We start from the raw sequence: 11,825 nt of genomic DNA, 5'->3' as shown, positions 1-11,825 counted from the left end.
ATCACTATTTGCAGATGACATGATTATATACACAGAAAACCCTAAGGAATCCTCCAGAAAACTACTGAAACTAATAGAAGAGTTTGGCAGAGTCTCAGGTTATAAAATAAATATACAAAAATCACTTGGATTCCTCTACATCAACAAAAAGAACACCGAAGAGGAAATAACCCAATCAATACCATTCACAGTAGCCCCCAAGAAGATAAGATACTTAGGAATAAATCTTACCAAGGATGTAAAAGACCTATACAAAGAAAACTACAAAGCTCTACTACAAGAAATTCAAAAGGACATACTTAAGTGGAAAAACATACCTTGCTCATGGATAGGAAGACTTAACATAATAAAAATGTCTATTCTACCAAAAGCCATCTATACATTCAACGCACTTCCGATCCAAATTCCAATGTCATATTTTAAGGGGATAGAGAAACAAATCACCAATTTCATATGGAAGGGAAAGAAGCCCCGGATAAGCAAAGCACTACTGAAAAAGAAGAAGAAAGTGGGAGGCCTCACCTTACCTGACTTCAGAACCTATTATACAGCCACAGTAGTCAAAACAGCCTGGTATTGGTACAACAACAGACACATAGACCAATGGAACAGAATTGAGAACCCAGACATAGATCCATCCACGTATGAGCAGCTGATATTTGACAAAGGACCAGTGTCAATTAACTGGGGAAAAGATAGCCTTTTTAACAAATGGTGCTGGCATAACTGGATATCCATTTGCAAAAAAATGAAACAGGACCCATACCTCACACCATGCACAAAAACTAACTCCAAGTGGATCAAAGACCTAAACATAAAGACTAAAACGATAAAGATCATGGAAGAAAAAATTGGGACAACCCTAGGAGCCCTAATACAAGGTATAAACAGAATACAAAACATTACCAAAAATGATGAAGAGAAACCCGATAACTTGGAGCTCCTAAAAATCAAACACCTATGCTCATCTAAAGACTTCACCAAAAGAGTAAAAAGACCACCTACAGATTGGGAAAGAATTTTCAGCTATGACATCTCCGACCAGCGCCTGATCTCTAAAATCTACATGATTCTGTCAAAACTCAACCACAAAAAGACAAACAACCCAATCAAGAAGTGGGCAAAGGATATGAACACACATTTCACTAAAGACGATATTCAGGCAGCCAACAGATACATGAGAAAATGCTCTCGATCATTAGCCATTAGAGAAATGCAAATTAAAACTACGATGAGATTCCATCTCACACCAGCAAGGCTGGCATTAATCCAAAAAACACAAAATAATAAATGTTGGAGAGACTGCGGAGAGATTGGAACTCTCATACACTGCTGGTGGGAATGTAAAATGGTACAACCACTTTGGAAATCTATCTGTCGTTATCTTAAACAGTTAGAAATAGAACTACCATACAACCCAGAAATCCCACTCCTAGGAATATACCCTAGAGATACAAGAGCCTTCATACAAACAGATATATGCACACCCATGTTTATTGCAGCTCTGTTTACAATAGCAAAAAGTTGGAAGCAACCAAGGTGTCCATCAACGGATGAATGGGTAAATAAATTGTGGTATATTCACACAATGGAATACTACGCATCGATAAAGAACAGTGACGAATCTCTGAAACATTTCATAACATGGAGGAACCTGGAAGGCATTATGCTGAGCGAAATGAGTCAGAGGCAAAAGGACAAATATTGTATAAGACCACTATTATAAGATCTTGAGAAATAGTAAACCTGAGAAGAACACATACTTTTGTGGTTACGAGGGGGGGAGGGAGGCAGGGTGGGAGAGGGTTTTTTATTGATTAATCAGTAGATAAGAACTGCTTTAGGTGAAGGGAAAGACAACACTCAATACATGGAAGGTCAGCTCAATTGGACTGGACCAAAAGCAAAGAAGTTTCCGGGATAAAATGAATGCTTCAAAGGTCAGCGGAGCAAGCGCGGGGGTCTGGGGAACATGGTTTGCGGGGACTTCTAAGTCAATTGGCAAAATAATTCTATTATGAAATCATTCTGCATCCCACTTTGAAATGTGGCGTCTGGGGTCTTAAATGCTAACAAGCAGCCATCTAAGATGCAGCAATTGGTCTCAACCCACCTGGAGCAAAGGAAAATGAAGAACACCAAGGCCACACGACAACTAAGAGCCCAAGAGACAGAAACGGCCACATGAACCAGAGACCTACATCATCCTGAGACCAGAAGAACTAGTTGGTGCCCGGCCACAATAGATGACTGCCCTGACAGGGAGCACAGCAGAGGACCCCTGAGGCAGCAGGAGATCAGTGGGATGCAGACCCCAAATTCTCATAAAAAGACCAAACTTAATGGTCTGACTGAGACTGGAGGAATCCCGGCGGCCATGCTCCCCAGACCTTCTGTTGACACAGGACAGGAACCATCCCCGAAGACAACTCATCAGAAATGAAAGGGACTGGTCAGTGGGTGGGGGAGAGACGCTGATGAAGAGTGAGCTATTTATATCAGGTGGACACTTGAGATTGTGTTGGCAACTCTTGTCTGGAGGGGGGATGGGAGGATAGAGAGAGAGGGAAGCAGGCAAAATTGTCAAGAAAGGAGAGACTGAAAGGGCTGACTCAAGAGGGGGAGAGTAAGTGGGAGTAGGGAGTGAGATGTATGTAAACTTATATGTGACAGACTGATTGGATTTGTAAACGTTCACTTGAAGCTTAATAAAAGTTATTTAAAAAAAAAAAAAAACCCTATGAGGCAGTTCTACTCTTTCACATGGGGTCAGTAGGAGTCAAAATCAACTCAATGGCACCTAACAACAACAAGATGGGGATAATAATATCTGCCACATGGAATTAAAGTGATGATTAAATGCAAGTAGACACTTGAGACTATGTTGGCATCTCCTATCTGGAGGGGAGATGAGAGGGTAGAGGGGGTTAGAAGCTGGCGGAAAAGACACAAAAAGAGAGAGTGGAAGGACGGAGCAGGCTGTCTCATTAGAGCGAGGGCAGTTAGGAGTATATAAAAAAAAAAATAGCAAGGTGTATATAAATTTTTGTATGAGAGACTGACTTGATTTGTAAATTTTTACTTAAAGCACAATAAAAACTTTTTTAAAATGAAAAAAAAAAAAGCTCTCATGAAATCCAGGCTTCCTGGAACCATGGAGGCTAGACAACCCCCAAAACTATTGCCCTGAGATAAGCTTTGAAACTTTAATCAAAAATGGTCTGGAGTCTTCTTAAAGCCAAATAATAGTTTAGCTTAAAAAAAAAGAAAACAAAAAACCCATTGCCATTGAGTTGATTCCAACCCATAGTGACCTTAGAGGACAGAGTAGAACTGCCCCATAGTGTTTCCCAGGAGCGACTGGTGGATTCGAACTGCTGACCTTTTAGTCAGCAGGTGCCTCCCCTAAATTAAATACAGGCAATAAATTGAAGAATTTTAAAAGGGTAGATAGCATGTGTGTTTACAAACGGCTTCTTCAGTTACATGCTCTCAAGGTGGTTACTTCTCTCCTGGCTGTTTCTGCCGGAAGCTGTTCCAGGGCGCTTGGCCATGAATTGCTGGATCCTGAAAAGGCCCCTTTGTTGTGAGTTGTGCGAGGCTGATTACGTCCAGTCCCTACACATTTGGAGGTGGCCTTTCTCATGTCCCCTCCCACTCTAGATTATGTGGAAAGAGAAAGGAAAAAAAAAAAAAACCTAGGCTTTTCTTCTTTTGAAGGCTAATCCTCTTATAATTTCCCATTTCCTTAAGCTATTATGGCTGACAACAGGTTACAAATGGATTGTTTAGCTTAAAAAAAAAAAAAAAATTAAAACACAAATCTATGAATTTAAGTTTCCAAGCCACGTTAAAGTTCAGTCAGAGGGAAAAAAAATTGTTAAAGAGCTAATGTTTCACTTATATTTCCCATCCCGCTCATAAATGTCAAGCAATACTGTGGTACAGCTGGGTGAACAGATGGGTAAGAAAATACCGACTACCCTTAGGACATTATCTGTGTTGTCTCCTGACTGTCTTATCTCATAAAACTTCAAGAACCTGAGAATGCTATCCAAATATATATTTGTTGCCTCTTGAAGTGTCGAATCTCCAGCTTTACTGTACTTCAGTTGTACTCAAATCCGTTCAAAACTGACGTGTATCTGAATTTTGTGACTTGTATTTAAATGGAACTTTTTCTGGTTGGATAAAATGTGTGGTGCTTTTGGGGAAGCAAAATATAATACAGTGAAACCTGTGAAAGTTGTAATCCGTATAAGGTGGAAACATGTCAGAGGAGGAAAACTCAAATTCTCTTCCACTAAAAGAGAGTGATAGACAAGCAGTAAGACTGCACCCTGTCAAAGGCAGAAAACTTGCGAGACCTAGGAAAACAAGGCAGTCCCAGCAAGTTCTGGCTCTCACAGGTTCCCTTGTACTATAAAAAAGTATTATAAGTAAATGTGGCAGGTTAATGCAGTTCAGAAAACAATTATCTAAGAGTATTAGCCTTTCTAAACGTTTTACAAATCTCTAATTTGTTGACACAGAGAGTCAAATGACCTACTCTTTGCTAATCACCTAAAACGATTATTTTTCTGGGAAACAGAGAATTTAAATGAAAGGTCCTTTAAGTATTATAATATAAACATACCTGTCATGTGCCTAGAAACATTATTAAAACTTCACCTATAAGAAATTAGTCTACAGGGCTAATAGTCTACACAAGCCATGGCCTCATCTACCTTGAGACCAGAAGTAGATGGTGCCCAGCTATCACTACTGACCATTCCGACCAGGGCCACGATGGATGGACCCTGATAGAATGAGAGAAAAATGTGGAACAAAACTCTAATTTAAAAAAAATTCCAGACTTACTCCACTAGTTGAGACTAGAGTGCTCCCCGAGACTATCGCCCTGAGATACTCTTTAAGCCTTGAACCAAAACTAGCCCTTGAGCTCACCTTTTAGCAAAATAACAGATTGGCTCAAAATAAAGGGTATTACTCGTGAGCACAGAACTCCATTAAAAATCCATCTATATGACACCATGTGATCAATAGTTACAGAAAGATGAGAAAATAAGGGGGCAGGGAAACTAGAGTACCGGAAACGGAACAAGCAGAATGAAATTAAAGAGAATGTTGACATATTGTGGAAAAAGTAACTAACGTCACTGAACATTTGTGTATAAATTGCCAGATGGGAACCTGATTTGCTGTGTAAATTTTCACCGAAAGTTTAAAAAATATCATTTAAAAAAAAGTCAACCTTAGTACTTTTAACATTTCATTGTTTTCAATCCTTATGACATGTGCTAATTTTCACAATTAGGAGTGGCACTGAACCTGCAGATTACTGATAACTAAAAATAAAACTCTAATACTGAGTTATATGTTTGATATCAGGAGTAGCTTTATATTACTATATAAAGTATTACTATAATCATTTTTTTATTTAAAAGACTGAATTATACTAGTCACTTTTCATCATAATTATCATCATTTTCAGGCCCAAAACCAAAAACTCAGTTGCTGCTGAGTCAGTTCTGACAGCTGGTGACCCCATGTGCCTCAGAGTAGAATTTGGCTCCGTAGGGTTTTCAGTGGCTGTGATCTTTCTGAAATAGATTGCCAGGGCTTTCCTCCAAGGCACCTCTGGCTGGATTCAAACCACCAACCTTTCCGTTAGTAGCCAAGTGCCTAACCACATGTGCCATCTGGGGCTCTTTTTCAGGCTGAGGAAGGCATATATTACAAGGAAAACTAGAATGTGAGAAAAATCAGCATACCATCATCTTATGAGAAAGGCCAAAATTTGTATTCTTTTTCTTAAAGAAAACAAAAATTCCTTTAGACTCTTCCCTTTATTTATTTCCACCTTGCCCTTCTTGCTCTCTATAATAGCAATAAGTTAGTATATATATATTTTTAATTTTAAGAAATAAATACAAATAGTTAAAAGCAAACTGGGAAAAAATACACCAACAGGACTGTGTTTTAAAAGGAATCTGTATCAATGTGCTTTAGTTAGGATATTTTTAAAATTTTATTTACTAGTGCCTATTTACCAAGCATTAATTGTTCCTATTTTCCAGACACTTTTCTAAGTGTTTTAAAAATATTGACAGATTTCACCCTAACAACCCTGTGAAGTAAGTACATTTATAATCACCCCAATTTACAGACCAGAAAACCGAGGCATAGAGAGTTAAGTAACTTACCCAAGGTCATAGAGCAAGCAAGTGAAGGAAAAAAGGATTATGGATGAAAAGGTGGTGGTCTCTTCTTCTTTTTTCTTTTTTAAGTTCTGTTTTGTTTTTGTCTTGTAAATGAACTATACTCCAGCCTTAATTACAAATTAAGCTTGTTTGTTTCTTTAATGAGTCCTTTATTACATAGATCCTGCTAGGCTATAAATAGCTATCCAAGCAGGCACAATCCACCTCAATAAAGACAGGCAGGACTGCACAGAAATCCACGGTATTACATTTCCATTACTTTCTAACCCAATTGTCTGGGCTCCCCCGTACCTCCAGGGCCCCAGAAGACTAATTTCCTGTGTCTCGCCTATGTTCACGATAGTTAAAAATGGGAGAAGCTCCTGTGGTTTTTTTTTTTTTTTTAATGAAGTAAGTTTTGATGACAGTTGGCTTTTTAAAATCTCGACTTATTTTTATCCTTATAAAATGTCATTTTATAAATTTAAATTACATGGTGGCTCACTCCTTTGTGCTTCTCTGTCATCCACACGAGACCACTCTGACCCAAATGCAAGGAAGCTCTCATGACTTCAAAAGACTCAGGGGGGTGGGAAAGGATTAAATCATTTTTATAAAACTAGTATCCTTCCAAAAGCTTCCCCTTTTGAGTTACCAATAAAGAACACAAATGTTGGTGTTGGGTGCCATCGAGTCAATTCTGACTCATAGCAACCCCGTGTGACAAAGTAGAACTGCCCCATAGGGCTTCCTAGGCTGTAATCTTTACAGGAGCAAATCGCCAGGTCTTTCTCCCAAGGGGCCGCTGGGTGGGTTTGAACCATCAACCTTTTTGTTAGCAGCCCAGCACTTAACCATTAATTGTACCACCAGGGCTCCTAAAGAACAAAAATAGCAGTCCAAAAAACATTTACAGAACATCTACTATCTAAGAGGCCCAGTGCTAGTACTGGGGTGATAAAGATAAATAAGACACAATTGCCATCCTAGAGGAATTATACCAAATAAGGAAACACAAAATCTCATTAAAAATTTAAATTCTTCTTCAAAAAAGCAAGAAATAATTTTCCTGAATAAGATCATTGCAAAACTAATGGCTGCAAGATTTAAAAGGACTTCTTTCCACAGCTCATTGAAGTGTTTGGGTGAAGTTCAGATTAGAAAATATCGAGTGATTTAAACTTCTGAAAAACCCAGATATTATCCCAGTTGTCAAAGGGTGTGGGGTGGGATGCTGAGAGCATCTTCTCAGCTACAGAAGGGCGAAAGAGCAACACTGGTGCTTTCTTTGCATAAGGTCTCGTCCTTATGCTCTCAGTGGGGCCCCACAACCCGAGTGGGAGGCGGGTGATTCTATCTGGCTGGGTGCTGCTTTGACGGTGGATCTATTTCTCTGTTCACATTGGGGAATTATCAAAAATCTACTTTATGTAAGAAGTCTTATACTTTCCTTTTTTAATAACTATTTTATTTTTGTTGTTGTTGGGAATACACACAGCAGAACATACACCACTTCAACAGCTTCTACCAGTACAATTCGGGGCATTGATCACATTCTTCAAGTTGTGCGGCCATTTTTGCTCCTTTTCTGAGTGGTTCCTCCCCGACTAACATAAACTCACCCTCCCCTAAGTTTCCTATCTAGTTTTTTGAGTTGCTGTTGTCAGTTTGATCCCATATAGACAAATCTTAGAAGAACCGAGTGCTCAAGGCAGACATTCTTGACCAGTTAAGCTAAACTATTGTTTGATTTTAAGAAGACTTCAGGGGATATTTTTGGTTTAAAGTTTAAAGATTATCTCAGGGCAATAGCTCTGGGGGTTCCTCCAGCCTCCACGACTCCAGATAGTCTGGATTCCATGAGAATTTAAAATTTTATTCTGCATTTTCCCCGGTCATATTCACTCTCTTCTGGAAAGAATTAGGGCCTTCTCTAAGTCTGTAAGTCATTATCAGGGAGGTAATTTAAACATGTGGGAGAAGTTGGTTGACTCTACATGAATTCAGAACATTTAAGGTGGCTTTTTATAAAAGCACATTTATTTCTGTAAGGGGATCAATATGTGAGAAATAAGAATGACCAGGGAAAAAGGAAAGGAGAGCGGCAGGAAGACTGAGTAAACATTGCAAGCATTCTTTATGAACATCTAAACATCACTCCAAAAGAGCAATCAGACATCTCCTAGATTGTGTAACTTACATCTGCATGTCTGTATTTCTCTACAAGAAGTCTGATATACTGAAAGTCCACTGCATTGTCCCAAATGCTAGACAGTCTTAACAGCAAACGCGCCAGTGTTAACCTTTATTTAATGCCACGTCTGCCAGTTTTGCTTCACTAGTTAAGAAGCCTGATCAGTTGCTGTGAAAATCCTACAGCCATTTTCTGTTATTTTTCTGTGGAAGAAACATGACCATCCCCAAATTTGGGGCCTTAGAAACAGATGCGGCAGCATCAGACTACAAAAATGTTCCTAATACTAATGGAAGCCGCCCTGGAGTCATGGTTAAGCACTCAACTGCTAACCAAAAGGTCGGCAGTTGGGACCCACCTGGTGGCTCCTCAGGAGACTGTCATGGCAATCTGCTCCCATAAAGATTACCCACTGCCATAAGGTCAATGCTGACTCAAGGCAACCCTGTGGGACAGAGGAGAACTGCCCCGTAGGGTTTCCGAGGCTGTAAATTTTTACAGAAGCAGACTGCCACATCTCTCCCCCAGCTGGTGGGTTTGAACCACCCACCCAGTAGGGTCACTAGGGAGGCACAGGGGGTGCAGACCACACTGGGTGACACCAGCAGAGGGGGTGACAGCAAAATGATTGTCTATTTGTGCAGTGTTTCAGCAGGGATTTATTATTTTTTATAAGAATATCCCTGGAGTTATAACAAAAACATTTTTGCTAAGCCCGGCTCACAAAGATCAGTGTGCCTACCAGGCCAACACTCCATGCTCATGTACTTTTGGAACCTTCTAACGCGCTGGCTCTGGTCAGAGCTGCCGCGACGACCAGCTACAGCGGCTCTCTGGATCCTGCCATTCTGTCAGCAGGCGCTACGAGCACACACTGTTGTTTTCGTTGCTGCCAGTGTTTTTACGGTGGCTGATTTTGTCAATTTTTCTGGTGTTTCGGCTACAATATTGTGGTAATTAGTGTTTGTGGAGCTATATCAGTAACTTTTTCTCAGAATGAAGTAGTAATAAAGGGAAACGAGGAGCGATAGAAGGGAAGTACGATTTATGAGTAACATTGACACAGAAAACATTACAAAGGATTCTGTGTGGTCTGTCACGGGAGGAAATCCATGGGTGGAGGGTGACACCATAAGTTACTGCACTGGGTGACGCTGACCTTTCTGGTTAGCAGCCGAGCACTTTAACCACTGCACAACCAGGACTCCTTCCCATAAAGATGACAGCTTTGGAAACCCTATGGCAGTTTTACTCTGTCTTACAGGGTTGCTCTGGTGGCGTAGTGGTTAAGTGCTATGGCTACTAACCCAAGGTCAGTAGTTCGAATCCACCAGGCGCTCCTTGGGAACTCTATGGGGCAGTTCTACTCTGCCCTGTAGGGTCGCTATGAGCCGGAATCGACTCGACGGCAATGGGTGAGTTGGTTGGCTACAGGGCTGCTATGAATTTGTGTCGCCTTGAGGGCAATGGGTTTTTTGGGGGTGATGATGATACCACAATAACCCTGTGAAGAGGCACTATTAGCTCCGTTCCTCTTCAGAGCTGGATCCTGACATACAGCTTTAGGTAACTTGCTCAAGGTCACGTAGTGGCAGAAGTCCAAGCCCTCAGGTGATCCTGACGCATAGCCAAGTGGGAGTCACTGCCGTGGGACTGCTGCCATGATCGCTGCCTTCTGGAAACACGTGGTAGGGCCTCGTGCGCTCAGTCAGAATCTGTGGAGTTGTCCACACTGCAGATGTTGAGGATCTCTGCCAAACACTGAGGCTACAAGCGTATATTTCTTGGATATTTTGTTTAATTAATGTTGCCTTATGCCTCTACCACTATGACATTATTTTAATTATAACACCTTTAGCATGTGGCTAAATGTCTAGAAAACACTGCATCCCAGCGGACAAGATACGAAACAGTTAGGTGATAAAAAATTGAGAGAAAGAAAATGACAACCAAATTATAACACTCAGCAATTTCAAAAGTACAAAACACTTTCACAATTGTAAAACATCCCATAAGGAGCCCCAGTGGCCCAGTGGTTAAGCACTTGGCTGCTAACTGAAAGGTCAGTGGTTCAAATCCACCAAGAGCTCCAGGGGAGAAAGATGTAGCAGTCTGCTTCTGTAAAGTTCGCAACCTAGGAAACTCTGTGGGGCAGTTCTACTCTGCCCTACAGCAACCCTGAGTCAGAATCGACTCAAAGGCACACAAAAACAACAACAAAACCACAAGTAATTCTAAAAATGTAATAAATGGAAGAATAGCAATAATTCAGAACAGCTTACTTCGGACATGTTATCAGGAGGGACCACTCATCATTCTTGGTGAAGTAGAGGGTCAGTGAAAAAGAGGAAGACCCTCACTAAGATGGATTGATACAGTGGCTACAACAATGGGCTCAAACACAGGCAGGATTGCGAGGGTGGTGCAGGACCAGACAGTGTTATGTTCTGATAGGATAGGTCTGTTGGAACCGACTCAATGGGCACCTAACAACAACAGCAACTGGATATGACAATGAGGATACAGATAGGAGGGTACCCTTCTTGAATATTATGGGAATTCCAACTGCCTGTATCATCCATGGAAACCCTGGTGGCGTCGTAGCTAAGTGCTACGGCTGCTAACCAAACGGTTGGCAGTTCAAATCTGCCAGGCACTCCTTGGAAACTCTACGGGGCAGTTCTACTCTGTGTAGGGTCACTATGAGTCGGGATCGACTCGGCGGCACTGGGTTTGGTTTTTGTTTTTGTTTTTTGGTATTATGCATATAGAGCAAGAGTTTGTGAAGTTGCCAGGAGGTGGTGGCACCAGACATCTTAAATGGGTAGTGATTTAAAATCCTCAGTTATTTGTTGTAATGCAATAATTTTAGTCTATGAATACCCAATTTAGTAACCCTGAATAACTCATTCAGCAGATTTCTACTAAGAAGTCTTTAGCTGTCAGCAAAATCAGAGTCCACAAAACCGGGCTCGTTCATATGTAAGTACAGAAAACAGGCCTTGCGGTCTTCCAAAGAAGGGCTCTCTAGGCCCGTGAAGTTGCCCTGGACCAAGATTGATTTAGTGAGTGGCGCCTGTCAGAAAGAGAGAAATCAGTAATACAGCGCTTGGACCTACAACATAAAGAAAACAAGAAGTGTGATTAACACTATTAATAACTGATTTTATAAAAACCTATAAAGTATAATCTCATTGATTTGATGTAATTTTGTGATAAACTACTTGCATTTTAACTATATGGACTCGTTTCTCAAATTCACAATAAATTCACTCGTCGCTGCTTCAGTGAAGCTATTGAAATTGCTTTTGATTAACAGAAACCTTTCTGGATTACTACAAAACCACCATTGCAGTTGTCTTGGTTGGTATTTACATGAATTTGTTAAATCGAGGGTACAGCAATTATTTTTATAGTAAAGTCAGTCA

This window comes from Elephas maximus, chromosome 14 (assembly GCF_024166365.1).
Source record: "Elephas maximus indicus isolate mEleMax1 chromosome 14, mEleMax1 primary haplotype, whole genome shotgun sequence".
Classification (NCBI taxonomy): domain Eukaryota; kingdom Metazoa; phylum Chordata; class Mammalia; order Proboscidea; family Elephantidae; genus Elephas; species Elephas maximus.
Note: the sequence above shows the minus strand (reverse complement) of the source record.